Below are 16,937 nucleotides of genomic sequence, written 5' to 3' on the forward strand. Positions count from 1 at the left end.
TCTCACCTCCATCTCACTACTGTTCGCTTGGAATGAAGGGGCCGAATCAGCGTTCGAAGAACTGAAACATCGCTTCGCCTCGGCTCCCATTCTGATGCAGCCGGACCCCGACCGCCAGTTTGTCGTGGAGGTGGATGCATCCGACACTGGTGTAGGTGCGGAGTTGTCACAACGTTCTCCTGAAGATAACAAACTGCATCCCTGTGCTTTTCTGTCACGGAAGCTTTCTCAGGCAGAGAGGAATTATGATGTTGGAAATCGTGAACTGCTCGCCGTTAAGCTGGCTCTCGAGGAGTGGCGGCATTGGTTGGAGGGGGCGGAACAACCCTTCATCGTTTGGACGGATCACAAGAATCTGGCATACATCCAGTCAGCTAAGCAGCTTAATCCCCGTCAAGCCAGGTGGGCACTATTTTTTTGGGAGATTCAATTTTTCTCTGTCTTACCGTCCTGGGTCACGCAACGTCAAGCCTGACGCCCTGTCTCGTGTTCATTCTGCTGTTGATACTGGTAGTAACCCTGAACCCATCTTGCCTCCTACCTGCAGTATTGCGGCCATTACATGTGACATCGAAGGGATTGTTAGACAGGCTCAACATCATCAAGCTGACCCTGGGAGCGGTCCTCCTAACCGGTTGTTTGTCCCTGAGTCTGTTCGCTCCCAGGTACTTCAGTGGGCTCACTCGTCTCCCCTTACCTGTCACCCTGGAGTTACGCGGACCCTTGACTTTGTGCGACGGAAGTTCTGGTGGCCCAGGATGGAGGCGGACACTCGAGTCTTCATTGCTGCTTGTACGGTATGTGCACGAAGTAAGAACTCCACCCAGGCCAGCGCTGGTCATCTACGACCTCTACCTATACCCAGCCGGCCCTGGTCCCACATTGCATTGGATTTTGTCACTGGACTTCCCACCTCGTCTGGAAAGACTGTCATTCTTACTGTGATTGATCGTTTTTCTAAGTTTGCTCATTTTTTGGCCCTACCTAAACTGCCCACTGCCAGAGAAACGGCTGATATTTTGGTTGAACATGTGTTCCGCTCTCATGGTCTACCCACTGATATTGTCTCTGACAGGGGTCCCCAGTTTGTCTCCCAGGTCTGGAAAGCTTTCTGTAAAGCTTTGGGCATCACATCCAGCCTGTCCTCTGGATATCACCCCCAGACCAACGGGCAAGCCGAGAGGGCGAACCAGGAGATGGAGACCGCTCTCCGCTGTGTCACAGGGTCTAACCCTGGGTCATGGAGCTCCATGCTTCCCTGGGTGGAATATGCTCATAACACCTTGACTAACGCTTCCTCTGGTTTGTCTCCCTTTCTGTGTGCTCTGGGTTATCAACCTCCCCTGTTCCCTTCTCAAGAGAGGGAACTGGCGGTACCCTCGGTGCAGTCCCACATGCGCCGCTGCTTCAAGGTCTGGAGGAAGGCCAGGGTAGCTCTGTCCCGAGCTTCGTCATACATGCAGAGGCAAGCCAACCGTCACCGGTCCCAGGCTCCCGGTTACACTCCTGGTCAAGAGGTATGGCTTAAGTCACGTGATCTTCCATTGAAAGTAGAATCCAAGAAGATGGCGCCGCGTTTTATAGGACCGTTCAAGATACTGTCTATTGTTAACCCCTGCGCGGTTAAACTACAGCTTCCTGCCTCCCTACGGGTTCATTCCACTTTTCATGTGTCCCAGATCAAGCCTGTGTCAGTCAGCCCTCTGTGCCCGCCCTCTCGTCCCCCTCCTCCGCCCAGGATCGTGGGTGGGGGTCCTGTCTACACTGTCCGGCGACTTCTGGATGTTCGCCGCCGGGGTCGTGGTTTCCAGTACCTGGTGGATTGGGAGGGTTATGGTCCTGAGGAACGTTCCTGGGTTCCCAGGAGCTTCATTGTGGATCCTGCTCTGATCCGTGATTTTCATAGGTTACATCCGGATAAACTCCGTCGGCCGCCGGGTGGCGTCCGTAGAGGGGGGGGGGTACTGTTAGGCCTACTGCTGCTAGGTAGCTCTCTCTCTGCTCTCCCCCTCCCCTCTGTCTGTCCTTGATTGCAGGAGTGAAGTCTGGTGTGCGGGAGTCAGGGTTCCAGCTGCAGCTCATTCACCATAATCACCTCAGCCTTTAAGACCCGGTCAAACCTGCCACTCATCGTCAGATCATAGTCAAGACGACCATGTTAGTCTCGCTGCCGACTCAACCTGCTTGTTTTCGCTCTTTGTGTTTTTGGCCTGTTCTATTTACTTTTCTCCTGTGCCACAGATTATTGGAACCTGACTCCTGCCTCCGCTTCACTCCTGCCACCACCATCCTGCTTTCCACTACCGGACCTCCCTTTTGGACTCACCACGGACACTAGGACATTACGGTACCACACCTGCTCTGAACCTGGATCTGTTACCCTCCCTGTAACCTGGACTTGCTCTTCCCTTATTATTGGAAACCTGGACAAATTGAACATTGTAAATAAACCTGTTAAACCTTCTCTGGCTCGGTGTAGTTGTCTGCATTTGGGTTCAAATCCAGTTTAATCATGACAGTTGTGTGTCGTCAGCGTAGCAATGTTAGGAGAGGCCATGTGAGGATATGACAGAGCCAAGTGACTTGGTGTATAGCGAGAATAGGAGAGGGCCTAGAACTGAGCCCTGGGGGACACCAGTGGTGAGAGCACATGGTGCGGAGACAGCTTCTCGCCACGCCACTTGGTAGCAGCGACCGGTCAGGTAGGACGCAATCCAAGAGTGAGCCGCGCCGGAGATGCCCAGCTCGGAGAGGGTGGAGAGGAGGATCTGATGGTTCACAGTATCAAAGGCAGCAGACAGGTCTAGAAGGACAAGAGCAGAGGAGAGAGAGTTAGCTTTAGCAGTGCGGAGAGCCTCCTTCTTGGAGGCCGAGGATTGCACCGAGGGTCAGGATGATAAAGATGGTCTAAGGCACTGCATCTCAGTGCTTGAGGCGTCACTACAGACCCCTTGGTTCGATTCGAGGCTGTATCACAACTGGCGGTGATTGGGAGTCCCATAGGGTGGCGCACAATTGGCCGAGCATCGTCCGGGTTTGGCCGGTGTAGGCCGTCATCGTAAATAATAATTTGTTCTTAACTGACTTGCCTAGTTAAATAAAGGTTAAAAAATGTTTTACAAAAAATGAGTCTGTGACAGTAGGAGTGAAGTTTTTGGAAAAAGTGGAACCTGTCTTTTGGCTGATCCATTTGTGGTTTCATGGTGGGTGAAAACAGAGTTGGGTGCTGTGGAATCGGTGAGGGCAACCAGAAGTGGTCTTGTGATAATTGTTTGTGAGAGATGTGAATTGTTTCACGCTCTAGAAAAGGGCGCCATTGAAAGGAGTGATTACTGGGGTAGCAGTAAATATAAAAGTTGACCAACTGAAGGGGAAGATTCCCGGTGTTTGTGATGCTCGTTGTTTTGTGCGACACATACAGGGTGGCATGAGTGGTGAAACAGAAGAGTCATTGTCTTTTCTTTTGAGTTTTGATGTTGAGTCTTCGCCCGACAAAGTGATGTTAGGATATATAAGTTATATATTAGAGTTACAGGGTGTTAAGTGGTGGTTTCCTATCCTTTCAGGTAGTTTGCCTGAGGTAGGACTAAATATATTTAAATAGTGGAGTAGGGTGGTGTTATTTTTTATTATTATTATTTTAAAATATTTTTTGTGAGTGTAGTGTTAGATGGTACGGTATTTTGTTTATTTTTTCAAGCAAAGTATAAGGTAGTTGTACTCCAGTCTAGTTGGTGGCGGTAATGCAACATTTATTGGATGCCAACCGCCGTTAAACCTCATCAAAGAAGAAGGTTGTTGGGGCAGGAGTTTAGCAATCAGAGCTTAGCAACCGTAACCAACCGCTCAGACCTCGGAGACTTTTCACAAAACATCATGATGGCGTATATGGGCTACAGGAATACATGCTTTTCCTTTCTCTGTTACAAGTGAACCGAAAATGTTAAATCGGTGTGCCTGGGGCACATGTAATACTGACAGTCGATACCTGGAGAGGTTAGAGGGTGGTGTGTCTTTTTTTATATATACCCTTTCCAAAACCAAAATCTGACGGAGAGAGAAGTGTAGTTTGTGGATAAAGCTTTGTGGACGACTTCATTCATAGTTGAACACATGCAAGATAATGAAGGACACATGTTTGCTCCAAGGTAAGTAACTATGAAGGACACATGTTTGCTCCAAGGTAAGTAACTCAGTTAAGTTCACCTTTTGCATAATGTGTGATATCGCAATACATTACTAAGAGAAGAAAGAAACTGGCTAGATAAAAGTTATTATTTATACAACGAAGCTAAACTTTGTTAGCTAGCTACCTGATTATCAACGTTAGCTAGCTACTGTAGCATTGTTAGGCTATATATATATATCACAAATCTTTAGCTGACTATTTGCTAAAATACGTAATTCTTTCAGTACTTCGTTGATGGGAAGCCAAGTCTTCAGTACCCAAATCAAGCTGCTGCTAGTACTGCTGGATGAGATGCAGTCATAGGATGCAGGCCACCTCCAAAAAAAAGGTACTGTAATATGTTTAACTAAACCTAGCCTACATTACCAAATGTTGACAGACACTCAGGGGGCACATTTCATACGTTTATCCTTTATATGGAAGTTTATCCTTTATGGAAACAAATTATACACAATTTACATAACTCATACATAACCACACAACTAGGTGCAATCACAAGTACAACGTAGGCAACAGATGTCTGATTTACATATCATTTGATTCAGGAGACCTCTGAAATAATATAACCTTAGCACTGACTGAATACACGAATGAATAACACACTACATCATCACATGCATCTACAGATTAAGATCTGATGTGTAAAATGCGGCTTCCACAAACACCACAGGAGAGACGGCAACCAAATCACCAGAGGATATCGGAGATGATACCTCAACAAAGGAGGCCACCGGGGTCATTGAAATAGGTACTATTTTAATTATATGCACAGGGTTGGCAGGAAATGCACAAAAAATAAGCAGTCCAGCTGGCTTTTCATGCTCTCCCACTTTTCTGCATTAAAGTGGACGCGCTCTAGGTGATTCATTTTACACACAACAAATAAATCACACCACGGCATCCCCATGATTCCCATTTGTCCCATAATTTGGTAGTGGTACTCATGATTAGGTTTGAGAGCGTAGGTACCATCAGGTCTTTGATGGAGGTATTTATATCCCGTAAAGCTGTCTTGGTCTGGGCACTTTAATTCCATGAGCTTGGGTTCTCCTTGCTCTGTCAGAAGATTTGCCTAAATAAGGGGCGTGGGTGTTGACAACAAAGCCACATGAGAACACTTTGTGCCCAGTGACTTCGGTGTCAGTAGTTTCTGCTTGTCCAAAATAGACCTGAAAGATCTGGCTTTCAGATTTCATATGGACTTACAAAGTGTTAGCACTTTATTCAGTTCCTACGTGGACTTTATGTATGACAGGCTAGGTCATCACAGAAAACATGTTAGATAACAGGAGAGATTTTCCAACGACCTTTGCAAAACTAGATTGCACAGAGTTAAATATGGAGAAACCAAGCTCACTGCTACTTCAAAGCCAAACTTATTTCAACTACAAGTCTACCAACACACTGAAATCTGATCATATATGATCCACGTGGTTCAGTTATTTGCATCCACCCTCTACACAGGATCCATTTTTGGAGAGAAATATTTAAACAGTTTAACATCAGACTTACTGCAATGTCTGCTTCAATGTGGCTACCTTAAAAGAGGTGATGGGCTCATGGCAGATGAGGTATTTCTCATTGAGAAAGATGTGGAAGAAATTGGCCTTAGATTGAACATTCCTCCCTTTGCAAAGTCCAACCTACAAATGCCAGAACCAGATGTCAAGATGACAAAGAAAATGGCGAAGGATAGGGTGCACGTGGAAAGGGCAATAGCCAAAATTAAGACGTTTTAAAATAGTATCTGGAAAGCTGTAGTGATGCATGAATACACACACACATTCCTTTTATTACTAACTGGCATTTGTAACCCTGCTGTAAATGTACTGTAACATCCTGCTGTTACTCATTTGTAATCTTATGCATTAGTATTGTTATCGGTGAGTATGCTTCTTTTCTATAAATTGTATTTATTAATAAACAATATAGTGATAGTGATTATTTAAAAAATAATAATCCTGAATTGCTTTACCTGGTAGCTCAAGCCACTGGCTATTGGGTCCTCACCTACTGCTACAGTACTTCTAATGGGGGCCAGTTAACAATGTACGTAGCTCATAGGTGTGCCTGACATTTATTTCATTCTTCTGTTACTTCTGACACTGTCCTGAGAACATAAATATACAAACATGGAGGTGAAAAACAATTGATGACTCTGTTTATGCATACCCTACTGTTTCTGCTGCTAACCATAGATGTGTGCCTATACAGTAAGTACCTGCCAGCGTCTAAAACATCTGTTTCTTTGATATGTAACAGTGGAAGATATAATGGACCTGCCTCTGTTATACTACCCTCTTGTGGTTGGATTGGTTATTACATGCATTAGATGTAAACATGGCATTCACATGTAGTTTACCTGTCAAAGTTGTAACTGCAGAAGACTGGCAATCTTTTCCAACTCACTTTTGCCACCATGACTTTTGCCACCATCACCATGACTTTTGCCACCATGACTTTTGCCACCAAGTTCTACCCCCAAGCCATAAGACTCCTGAACAGCTAATCATGGCTACCCGGACTATTTGCACTGCCCCCCCACCCCATCCGTTTTACGCTGCTGCTACTCTGTTAAGTATTTATGCATAGTCACTTTAACTCTACCCACATGTACATATTACCTCAACTAGCCGGTGCCCCCGCACATTGACTCTGCACCGGTACCCCCCTGTATATATAGCCTCCCTACTGTCACTTTATTTTACTTCTGCTCTTTTTTTTCTCAACACTTTTTTTGTTGTTGTTTTATTCTTACTTTTTTTGTTTAAAATAAATGCACTGTTGGTTAAGGGCTGTAAGTAAGCATTTCACTGTAATGTCTGCACCTGTTGTATTCGGCGCATGTGACCAATAAAATTTGATTTGATTTGATGACAGCTGTAATAGGCTTGGCATTAATGTTCTTGCCTATTTGCTTATGCCACAGTTGTGGCAAGCTTGTATTGGACATTTCATCTTGGGCTCTCCAGAGGTCCAGGGTGTGGATCATCCTGACAACATGCGAGCAGTAACATGTGGAGCTAGCATAGGATGGTATTTTTGTTAGGGCGAGGGCACTGGGTGCGCAATATCAAGTGTGCCTATAGGCATATTTAGTTAGTTGTCAATATAATGATCCACGAAGTGCATGCTCAGAGAAGCACAGAGCAAAGTTATATTTCTAAGAGAGAGGCTGGGGTGGTGTAAATAAAACTAGGCTGCATTACACACTGCAATGGATATTCTAACCCTGAGTGCTGGTCTGCTCTGCTCTTGCTGATCAAATAGTTTTTGTGTGCTGCCTAACCAATAGCTGTGCTGTGTAGGCCTACGGTGGCAGTTCAGGAGGAGAGTCAAAGGGTTCTTCCGAATTGTTTTATTTATTACGCCTAGTCCAAAAAAACTTGCGCGCGGACTAGCCTATGTTCTGTTCAGTTTGAGAAGGAGAGAGCGCTAAAATGAGGATGACCGGAGGCTAATGTTGATAGCTTGCTATTACTATAATGTATTTTATTAAAAACAATATGTTTCTTGCCCATGATGTATTTATCAGAGTTATTGACCTCACAATAAACCAGATTTGAGTAACTTACATTGTGGTGCTGAAACTTGAAGCACCACAGCCATCAATCGGAAATGAGCCATCAATCGGAAATGGACAGTCTTCATTTTAATTAGACTTTACTAACAACTAGAACAAGACATTATGCCGTGGGCAACTTTCTTTCATTGTCCAGATGCCAAAGACACAATCCTAGTCACATTAGCAACCCATCCAATTGTTGCATCTTAGATTCCTACTCTACGTTTCTAACATAGATTTTCATCGCTGTCAAATATGGAACCGCTCACATCAGGTGCGCTATTTAGAACAGTGTTTTCCCTCAAATTGCATTTTGGCAAATGTTTGAAGTGATGTTTTACATTGGGTGCTTCATTACAGTAGTTGTATGTTCAATAATATAGCCTTAGCCGTCTGGCTTGCTGCTACTGTTGTATGTTTCAATTAAGCTCTTAATAAAAAATGTCCGTTCCTTGTATGCACGTATAGTATTTTGTGTTGGTCACATCATTAAACTATTTGGAACAAATTGAACCATTTGTTAACTGGTTAATGAGGGTTGTTTAGTCTCTTGGTTGGCATCAAAATTGACTGAAATGTGCATCCCTACAGTCAGTCAATACTCCTTCAGATAAGTGCAATACAGCTTTCCAGTCTCAATTGAATTGCACTATTGCTCCTGATAACTTCAAGCCCTGGTTTAGTGCACACACTATCATTACTATCCTGAGCCATTGCATTTATCAAGAGTTGTTCCTCGGACTCAGATTTGTCAATGTCAACAGATTTGCTAGAAGATGTTTTTAATACAAAAAATGTATTGACTTTTTCTCCTTGCTAGTGTTTGGCCTGGTCTCTCTAGGAAAATAGGTTCAAACAAGACACTCCCTGAAATGTAGTTGAAGTGAAATAATGTTAACTTTCACTTTCCAGATTGCTATTCCCGTACTCTCTGTTACTCTTATCAAAAAGACAAAAACTGCAATTTTGGTGCCAAATGCACTCGTTATCACAACCACAAACGAGTGGTTAAGACCAGTTTTATTTGTAGATATTCAATCGTCAAGTTTGTTGTTAATTAGTAACACTTATTATTCTTTCATTGTAATTTGTCATGTGAAATCTGTTTTTTTACAGCACGTATTTGCATCATTCCTATCCGAGATACAACATATAAACTCCTGAAATCCATATGTGTTCATCTGGATGTAAGTTCTTCCTCCTTGTCTTCAATTATTTCACAATCTTTTTGTCAATTTATGTTTTTTTGTTTTTTTATACTACAACTACCTGCAGACAACAGCATTGTGAGGCTTAACATATTGTTAAACTATAGCATTAGCATTGTGCAGTTGGCCTTTTCAAGTCTAACTCATTGGACACCATTGTAGAGGGACAATACAGGGAGCAGCCCCATTTACTTCCTCTGCTGAGAACAGCTTCAGAGCCGATTGTCCTTCATCACTTCCTCTGGTCAGTACTGAGACTGTTGCCTTTCTCCCAACTCTTCTTATATGACCAAAGTGTATGTGTGTGTGTTGTAATTGTTCTACTGGACCCTCTGTGTCTGGACAGTTTAAATTCTATTTAAGATTAGTTTTATTTAAATGGGTTTAAATTAACGTAAATATTGTGTGTGTAGGATTTATCTGGAGACTTCTCAGACCTAGATGGGGTGGTGCGCCAGAGGAGGCAGGACATGCTGGAGAGCAGCAGCTTGGGCTCCCAGACTCCTGACTATGAGAAAAGGGTGGGTGGGTTCTCCCTTAATGATGGCAGGGGTGTCCAACCATCCTCCTGGTGAAAGACAATACAATCATCATACATAATCTATGCAACATCATAGAGACAGAAATAAACTATCACTATGCCCTTACATGAGTGGAGAGAAAGAATAAAGGAGGGAAAGAAATTGACCCTGAGTAAGGAGTTTTATCTATACAGATTAACGAAGAGCAGTACTAACAGCTTCCAATAGCCTATGACTGTAAGTCGCTTTGGATAAAAGCGTCTGCTAAATGGCATATTATTATTATATTATAATAGATAAGTTGAGTTGGACTGCCAGGTGCAGTCAGATGCTTTCAGTTACTTAAGCTTCTCTGCCCGAACACAGCTGTAGCCAAATTTTACTGTACAGGCTCACTTTTTCTTGTAGCCTGTAGACGTAAGAGTTCAACTGTATTTAAACAGACACTATTTACTTTTTACATGTGGATACAGTAGTGACTATGGTTGGTTTAAACAAGTCAATATTTAAAAAGATAAAGGATTGATTGGCTGTAGGCGGATTGTCATCGTACAACCATCAATGAGAGACCTGTACGTAATTTCACCTGTTCACTGCATATGTTTATTGGAGGGCTGAGAATAACACAGAGGTGGTTAAGTGAGCTAAGTGCACGTGAAGCGTAATCTTGCCTGAGACCTAAAGACTCCTGTTCGCCCTCCCAAGAGAATGCCTAGGCTTTAGCTCAGTGGGCTAACATGGTCTCAGTGCGCACAGGCGACCCGGATTAGATACCCATTAACAGGACCACATCTGATAATGTTAGTAGTTAGGCATATTGAATTGAAAGGAGATGAGAAGCGAGGTTATAAATGTTTACATGGTTGGCGGCCCGTCGTGTTTACAGAGAACATTCTGTGTTTGTTTGTGCAGAGTTTTCCAGCATCCCAGGCACATTCCTGAGTTGGATGAAGAAGGAGAGATGGTGGTGCATGCAGACGTCCACCTCCAGACCCCCAACCAAAAGCACGGAGCCGCTCACCAGAATGGTATGAGGCCCTTACGCATGAGCGTGGCGCAGTGGAAACAGATATACTCTAATTATAATGATGCATTCTCTGGGCCTGGCATCTATCATTTTCAAGAGGAAATGGAATCTGAAGAGTGGAACAGAATGTAAATAAACATTAATAGAACATTAATTGAAGGATAAGATCTTAAAGATGCAGTTCTGCAAGTGTTGATAAAAATGTGTTTAGCTTTGTCTTTTTGGATGTTAGTCCATTCTGGAGGAAAAAAAACATTTTACAGATGCAAACTCTTAGTAAGTCCGTCCATCTGTATCGCTGACCTGTGCACTAATCCTGTCTCATCTGTAGAGCCGTCCAAGCCTGCCCAGGGGGTTGAATTCAAAGTGAAATTGCTACAGCCGGCATCATTGAACATCTTCTTTTTGTTCCTGTGAGTAACCTCTCATTATGGGTGATAAGGTGGTGTCGAAGTCATCTGACAAGTCATTTAGCTAATCATTTCACTTGTCGCTGAGCATGTCGACACAAGCCAAGTGAACTGGCTGTTTTGTCCTGGCCTGGGTGTTAACTTGGTTGTGGGATTGTGTGTTTGTGTCGTGTGGGAGATGATTCAACAATGGGAGTTGAATTGGAAATACTTGTTACTTAGTAAAAGCCAAAGGGTTCCTGGGGATTCCAGCCCTCATATGGGTGTGTGACGTGTTTGTGTTGTCTTTGCAGAGTAAGTGTCCTTGTCTTGTCCTCGTGTTACATGGCCTTCAAGATTGTGGCTCTTGAGAAGCGGTTGAACTCGTTGGGTTCCGCACCAAGTAAGAGCTGCCACTACAGCTTTGTCTGAGATAACAGAGCAGCAATGGGAATTAGTTAACATATTAACAATTGTGATGCAATAAGAATCCAGTCATATTAGCCCTGGTATATAGGTGGCGTTATAATGCATGATAAATGTGGAATTTGTCATCACAAACTGTTGGAAAACCCAAAGAATGACTTGGTCAGTCAAGAATCTGTCATTCTTTATCATGTTATGAATATGTGTAATACGTATGTTTTGATGTCATTTTTCCAAACAGTTCCCATAGAAAATTGTAAAAATCCAGTATTTTACAATACTTAATACCTAAATGTATCCTAATGACAGGATAGAGTAAAATTGACCTTTACATTTGTCGGGATTCATTTGCATCTTGCCATGGGAATGAGCTGAAACTGAATTCACCTGGATTCAGACATGACGGCTAATTCTGAGCATATTTTGTTTCAGAAACGTTGTGCATCACAGATCGCAGGCTGACTTCAATGCAGAAATATGTGGGGAGTTGTCTTCAAACCTTTAAGCTAGAAAAGGTTTGTCGCCTTGCCAACAAAAGACTGTCAACATCGGCTCACTGTTTTCTACTCCTAAAAGTTATTTCATAAGCTTCGTTAAAGTTTACTCTTTGGGAGTAGCTAATAGATACTAGTCTAGCTTGTCCTAGTTTGCCCAGCTCCTGTGTCATGTTTGGGTGTGTGTGTACAGTGCCTTCAGAAATGATTCATACCCCTTGCCTTATTCCACATTTTGTTGTGTTACAGCCTAAATTCAAAATGGTTAAATATCTTTAAAAAATCTCACCCATCTACACATAATGACAAAGTGAAAACATGTTTTTAGACATTTTTTCTATTTGATTGAAAATGAAATACAGAAATCTACACTACCAGTCAAAAGTTTTAGAACACCTACTCATTCAAGGGTTTTTCTTTATTTTTACTATTTTCTACATTGTAGAATAATAGTGAAGACATCAAAACTATGAAATAACACATATGGAATCATGTAGTAACCAAAACAGTGTTAAACAAATCAAAATCAATTTTATATTTGAGATTCTTCAAATAGCCACCCTTTGCTTTGATGACAGCTTTGCACACTCTTGGCATTATCTCAACCAGCTTCATGAGGTAGTCACCTGGAATGCATTTGAATTAACATGTGTGCCTTCGTAAAAGTTAATTTGTAATTTCTTTCCTTCTTAAATGGGTTTGAGCCAATCAGTTGTGTTGTGACAAGGTAAGGGGGGTATACAGAAGATAGCCCTATTTGGTAAAAGACCAAGTCCATATTATGGCAAGAGCAGCTCAAATAAGCAAAGAGAAACGTCAGTCCATAATTACTTTAAGACATGAAGGTCAGTCAATATGGAAAATGTCAAGAACTTTTTAAGATTCTTAAAGTGCAGTCGCAAAAACCATCAAGCGCTATGATGAAACAGGCTCTCATGAGGACCGCCACAGGAATGGAAGACCCAGAGTTAGACACATCTCAACATCAACTGTTCAGAGGAGACTGTGTGAATCAGGCCTTCATGGTGGAATTGCTGCAACGAAACCACTACTAAAGGACACCAATAAGAAGAAGAGACTTGCTTGGGCCAAGAAACACGAGCAATGGACATCAGACCGGTAGAAATTTGTCCTTTGGTCTGGAGTCCAAATTTGAGATTTTTGGTTACAACCGCCGTGTCTTTGTGAGACGCGGTGTGGGTGAACGGATGATCTCCGCATGTGTATTTCCCGACGTAATGCATGGAGGAGGAGGTCTTATGGTGTGGGGGTGCTTTGCTGGTGACGCTGTCTGTGATTTATTTAGAACTCAAGGCACACTTAACGAGCATGGCTACCACAGCATTGTGCAGTGATACGCCATCCCATCTGGTTTGGGCTTAGTGGGACTATAATTTGTTTTTCAACAGGACAATGACCCAACACATCTCCAGGCTGTGTAAGGGCTATTTGACCAAGAAAGAGAGTGATGGAGTGCTGCATCAGATGACCTGGCCTCCAAAATCCCCCGACCTCAACCAAATTGAGATGGTTTGGGATGAATCGGACCGCAGAGGGAAGGAAAAGCAGCCAACAAGTGCTCATCATATGTGGGAACTCCTTCAAGACTGTTGGAAAAGCATTCCAGGTGAAGCTGGTTGAGAGAATGCCAAGAGTGTGCAAAGCTGTCATCAAGGCAAATGGTGGCTATTTGAATAATCTCAAATATAAAATATATTTTGATTTAACACTTTTTTGGTTACTACATGATTCCATACGTTATTTCATAGTTTTGACATCTTCACTATTACTCTACAATGTAGAAAATAGTAAAAATAAAGAATAACCGTTGAATGAGTAGGTGTTCTAAAACTTTTGACCAATAGTGTTATTTACATGTATTCACACCCAAGTCAATACATGTTAGAATCATCTTTGGCAGCAAATACAGCTGTGAGTGTTTCTGTGTAAGTCTGCAAGAGCTTTTCACACCTGGATTGTACAACACTTTGATCATTGCTAGACAGCCATTCAAGTCTTGCCAAAGATTTAAGACAATTTAAGTCAAAACTGTAACTAGGCCACTCAGGAACATTCAATGTTGTCTTGGTAAGCAACTCCAGTGTATATTTAATAATTTGGCCTTGTGTTATATTTTTGGCCTTGTGTTTTAGGTTATTGTCTTGCTGAAAGGTGAATTTGTCTCCCAGTGTCTGTTGGAAAGCAGACTGATCCAGGTTTTCCTCTAGGATTTTTCCTGTGCTTAACTCTATTCAATTTATTTATATCCTTAAACTCCCTAGTCCTTTCCAATGATAAGCTTACCCATAACATGACGCAGCCACCACTATGCTTGAAAATACGAAGTGGTACTCAGTGATGTGTTGTTGTATTTGCCCCAAACATAACACTTTGTATTCAGAACATAAAGTTAATTTCTTTGCCACATTTTTTGCAGTTTTACTTTAGTGCCTTATTACAAACAAATATTTATATTCTGTTATTTAGATTAGTATTGTGGAGTAACTACAATGTTGATCCATCCTCAGTTTTCTCCTATCACAGCCATTAAACGCTAACTCTTTTAAAGTCACCATTGGTGAAATCCCTGAGCGGTTTCCTTCCTCTCTGGCAACTGAGTTGGATGCTTGTATCTTTGTAGTGACTGGGTGTATTGATACAACATCCAAAGTGTACTTAATAACTTCACCATGCTCCATTTACCCATCTACCAATAGGTGCCCTTCTTTGCAAGGCATTGGAAAACCTCCCTGGTCTCTGTGGTTGAATCTGTTTGAAATGCATTGCTCGACTTAGGGACCTTACAGGTAATTGTATGTATGGGGTACAGAGATGAGGTAGTCATTAAAAAAACAATGTTAAACACTTATTGCACATAGTGAGTCCATGCAACTTATGACTTGTTAAGCACATTTTTACTCCTGAATTGAAGGCTTGCCATAACAAAGGGGATGAATACTTGACTCAAGACATTTCAGCTTTTCATTTTAAACTAATTTGTAAACATTTGTAAACAATTCCACTTTTACAGGTATTGTGTGTAGGTCAGTGACACAATCTCAATTGAATCCATTTTAAATTCAGGCTGTAACAACAAAATATGGAAAAAGTCAAGGGGTGTGAACACTTTCTGAAGGAACTGTAAATACTCTGTCATTGTCACCTCGCCACTCTCCATGAAACTGTTCAAACATTCCACGCAGTCAGCTCTGTCACTGAGCTAACATTTTAATTAAGTGGGACAATAGCTCTGCTTTCCCAATAATTTTTTTTTAGTAACCATTCTCCATTTGGTTACATAATGGGTGAATAGTATAATGATCTTGTTGGGGATTGTCAAGAGCCCATTGTGGGAGTGTTCTTCACTCATCAGCCTCATGTATTATATTGTTTACAAATTCTATGCATTTAACCTGTCTATAATCCTACCAAACCAGATTCAGCGACATCTCAGGAAGCTACTTGAAGAGACCTGACTGAAGGACCCGTTGGTCGCCTCGCTGGACCGAAGCAGCGCCTCGCTGGACTGAAGCAGTGCCTTCTTAAAACGCTGGTCAAAACACTGCAGATTTGATCGGCAATCTGTTGCCAAATAACAGATGGCCACTTCGGAAAAGAGAGCGTTTCTTAATTGTGCAATAGCAGTATCTTCCTTCTCACTCTACTCAGGACAAACACCATTATTTTGTATCTGATAGCGTACCAGAGGAATCGAGACATTTCAGCAACTGTAGCTAGTTTGGTCTGTAAACTTCAAACTCGTGGCTAATAACTCAGAATTTCTTCTAAATCATGCCTTGAGGTCAATGGGAGATTTATGTAAATTGAAGTTTGGTGTGCAGATTTGAAGGCAAGACGCAACCCTTAGTGAAGAGAAGCCATACGCTTTAGCCTATGTGTAGTACTGTATCTGAAGGTTTTCAATATTAATGGGATTTTTTCAGGTTGAGTAATTTCAAGGTTTTTCTAAATAAATAACAAAAAGGTCAGGCTTGTAATGCCTACAGTTCATGTTTCCTTTTGTTGATACAGATATGAATTGCCAATACAATATTTATAGTTCTTGCTTCATTTTTTGTCTCAAACTGTCATTCAACATGCCTAAATGCCGCTAATAACTCGGTGAATAGCTTGCATTTTCAATAAGCACTTAATGATTTAACATAATGCCATGCCGTGTGTTGAGGCTGTCCTAACACCCCTAAACCAGCAGATGCTGCTCATTCTAATTTATCAATGTTTGTGTTTTTTCTAGTGGTTTATCTCATTAATCCTTTCCTAATTTCCTTTAAAAATCTTTGACAGAGTGGAAGCCCAGATACTGACCTCTGTCCTGTCAGTGACCCTGCTACTCCCCTTTCTACTGGAGTGCCACAGATGCATAGGGAGATGGGGTGCATCTCAATGTCCAACAATGGTCCCCTACTTTGAGTAGGATTTGCATTCAGGCAAAGCAGGGAAAGTGGGATACCTAAGCTGTGTTCGAATACCCATACTAACATACTGTATACTACATACTCAATTTACGTCACAAATAGTGCGGTTAGTATGAGTATTCGAACACCGCTCTAGTCATTTGTTCAACTGAATGCATTTAACCCAACCCCTCTGAATCAGAGAGGTGCGGGGGCTACCTTAATCGACATCCACGTCATCGGCGCCCGGGGAACAGTGTGTTAACTGCGAATGAACTTTGAGTGCGACAATTCAACCTTCCCACAGAGCAAACTATAGTCTTGCTTCATATTTACTGCTCTTGACTTAGTACTTTTTGACAGCGTCAAGTGAATGAAAGATTTGCATCCTCTTTCAGTGTTCACATCTCTGAATACACAGAGCACTGTTGACTTACCAGGGAAACACTTCACACAACCTTGATACAGGTCATATGTTTCAATTCTGAAGATAGTCCTGTTGATCTATTGTCTTGAATGTTTTTCTTATTTTACCAGTTGCGGTGGCAGTTGCTAGGCCTACAATTATAGCTACCTCAAATGCTGACTTGAACTATCTCATGCTTATATAGTAACTTTACTGGGATTTTGTATAAATAGCACAAGTGTTATAAATTAAAACATATAGTTATGCAAAACTAACCTATAGAATGTGTCCATATCT

At 42.1% G+C, this 16,937-nt stretch overlaps 1 long non-coding RNA gene across 5 annotated transcripts; it reads left to right on the forward strand.

Annotated features, from left to right (window-relative positions):
- Nucleotides 1–3,764: 3,764 nt before the first annotated feature.
- On the forward strand, nt 3,765–16,860 carry LOC121541578. 5 transcript variants are annotated; one of them, XR_005995772.1, is made up of 11 exons: nt 3,765–4,183; nt 4,432–4,517; nt 4,816–4,937; nt 8,871–8,941; nt 9,125–9,206; nt 9,376–9,483; nt 10,396–10,511; nt 10,842–10,923; nt 11,214–11,302; nt 11,758–11,840; nt 15,257–16,860. It is a non-coding gene; the product is annotated as an uncharacterized LOC121541578 (long non-coding RNA). The 5 variants fall into 5 exon arrangements; XR_005995770.2 differs by having other exon boundaries at nt 3,765–4,148; nt 4,414–4,517; XR_005995773.1 differs by having other exon boundaries at nt 3,765–4,148; nt 4,414–4,517; nt 4,860–4,937.
- Nucleotides 16,861–16,937: the final 77 nt, after the last annotated feature.

Source organism: Coregonus clupeaformis, chromosome 27, assembly GCF_020615455.1.
Source record: "Coregonus clupeaformis isolate EN_2021a chromosome 27, ASM2061545v1, whole genome shotgun sequence".
Classification (NCBI taxonomy): Eukaryota; Metazoa; Chordata; class Actinopteri; order Salmoniformes; family Salmonidae; genus Coregonus; species Coregonus clupeaformis.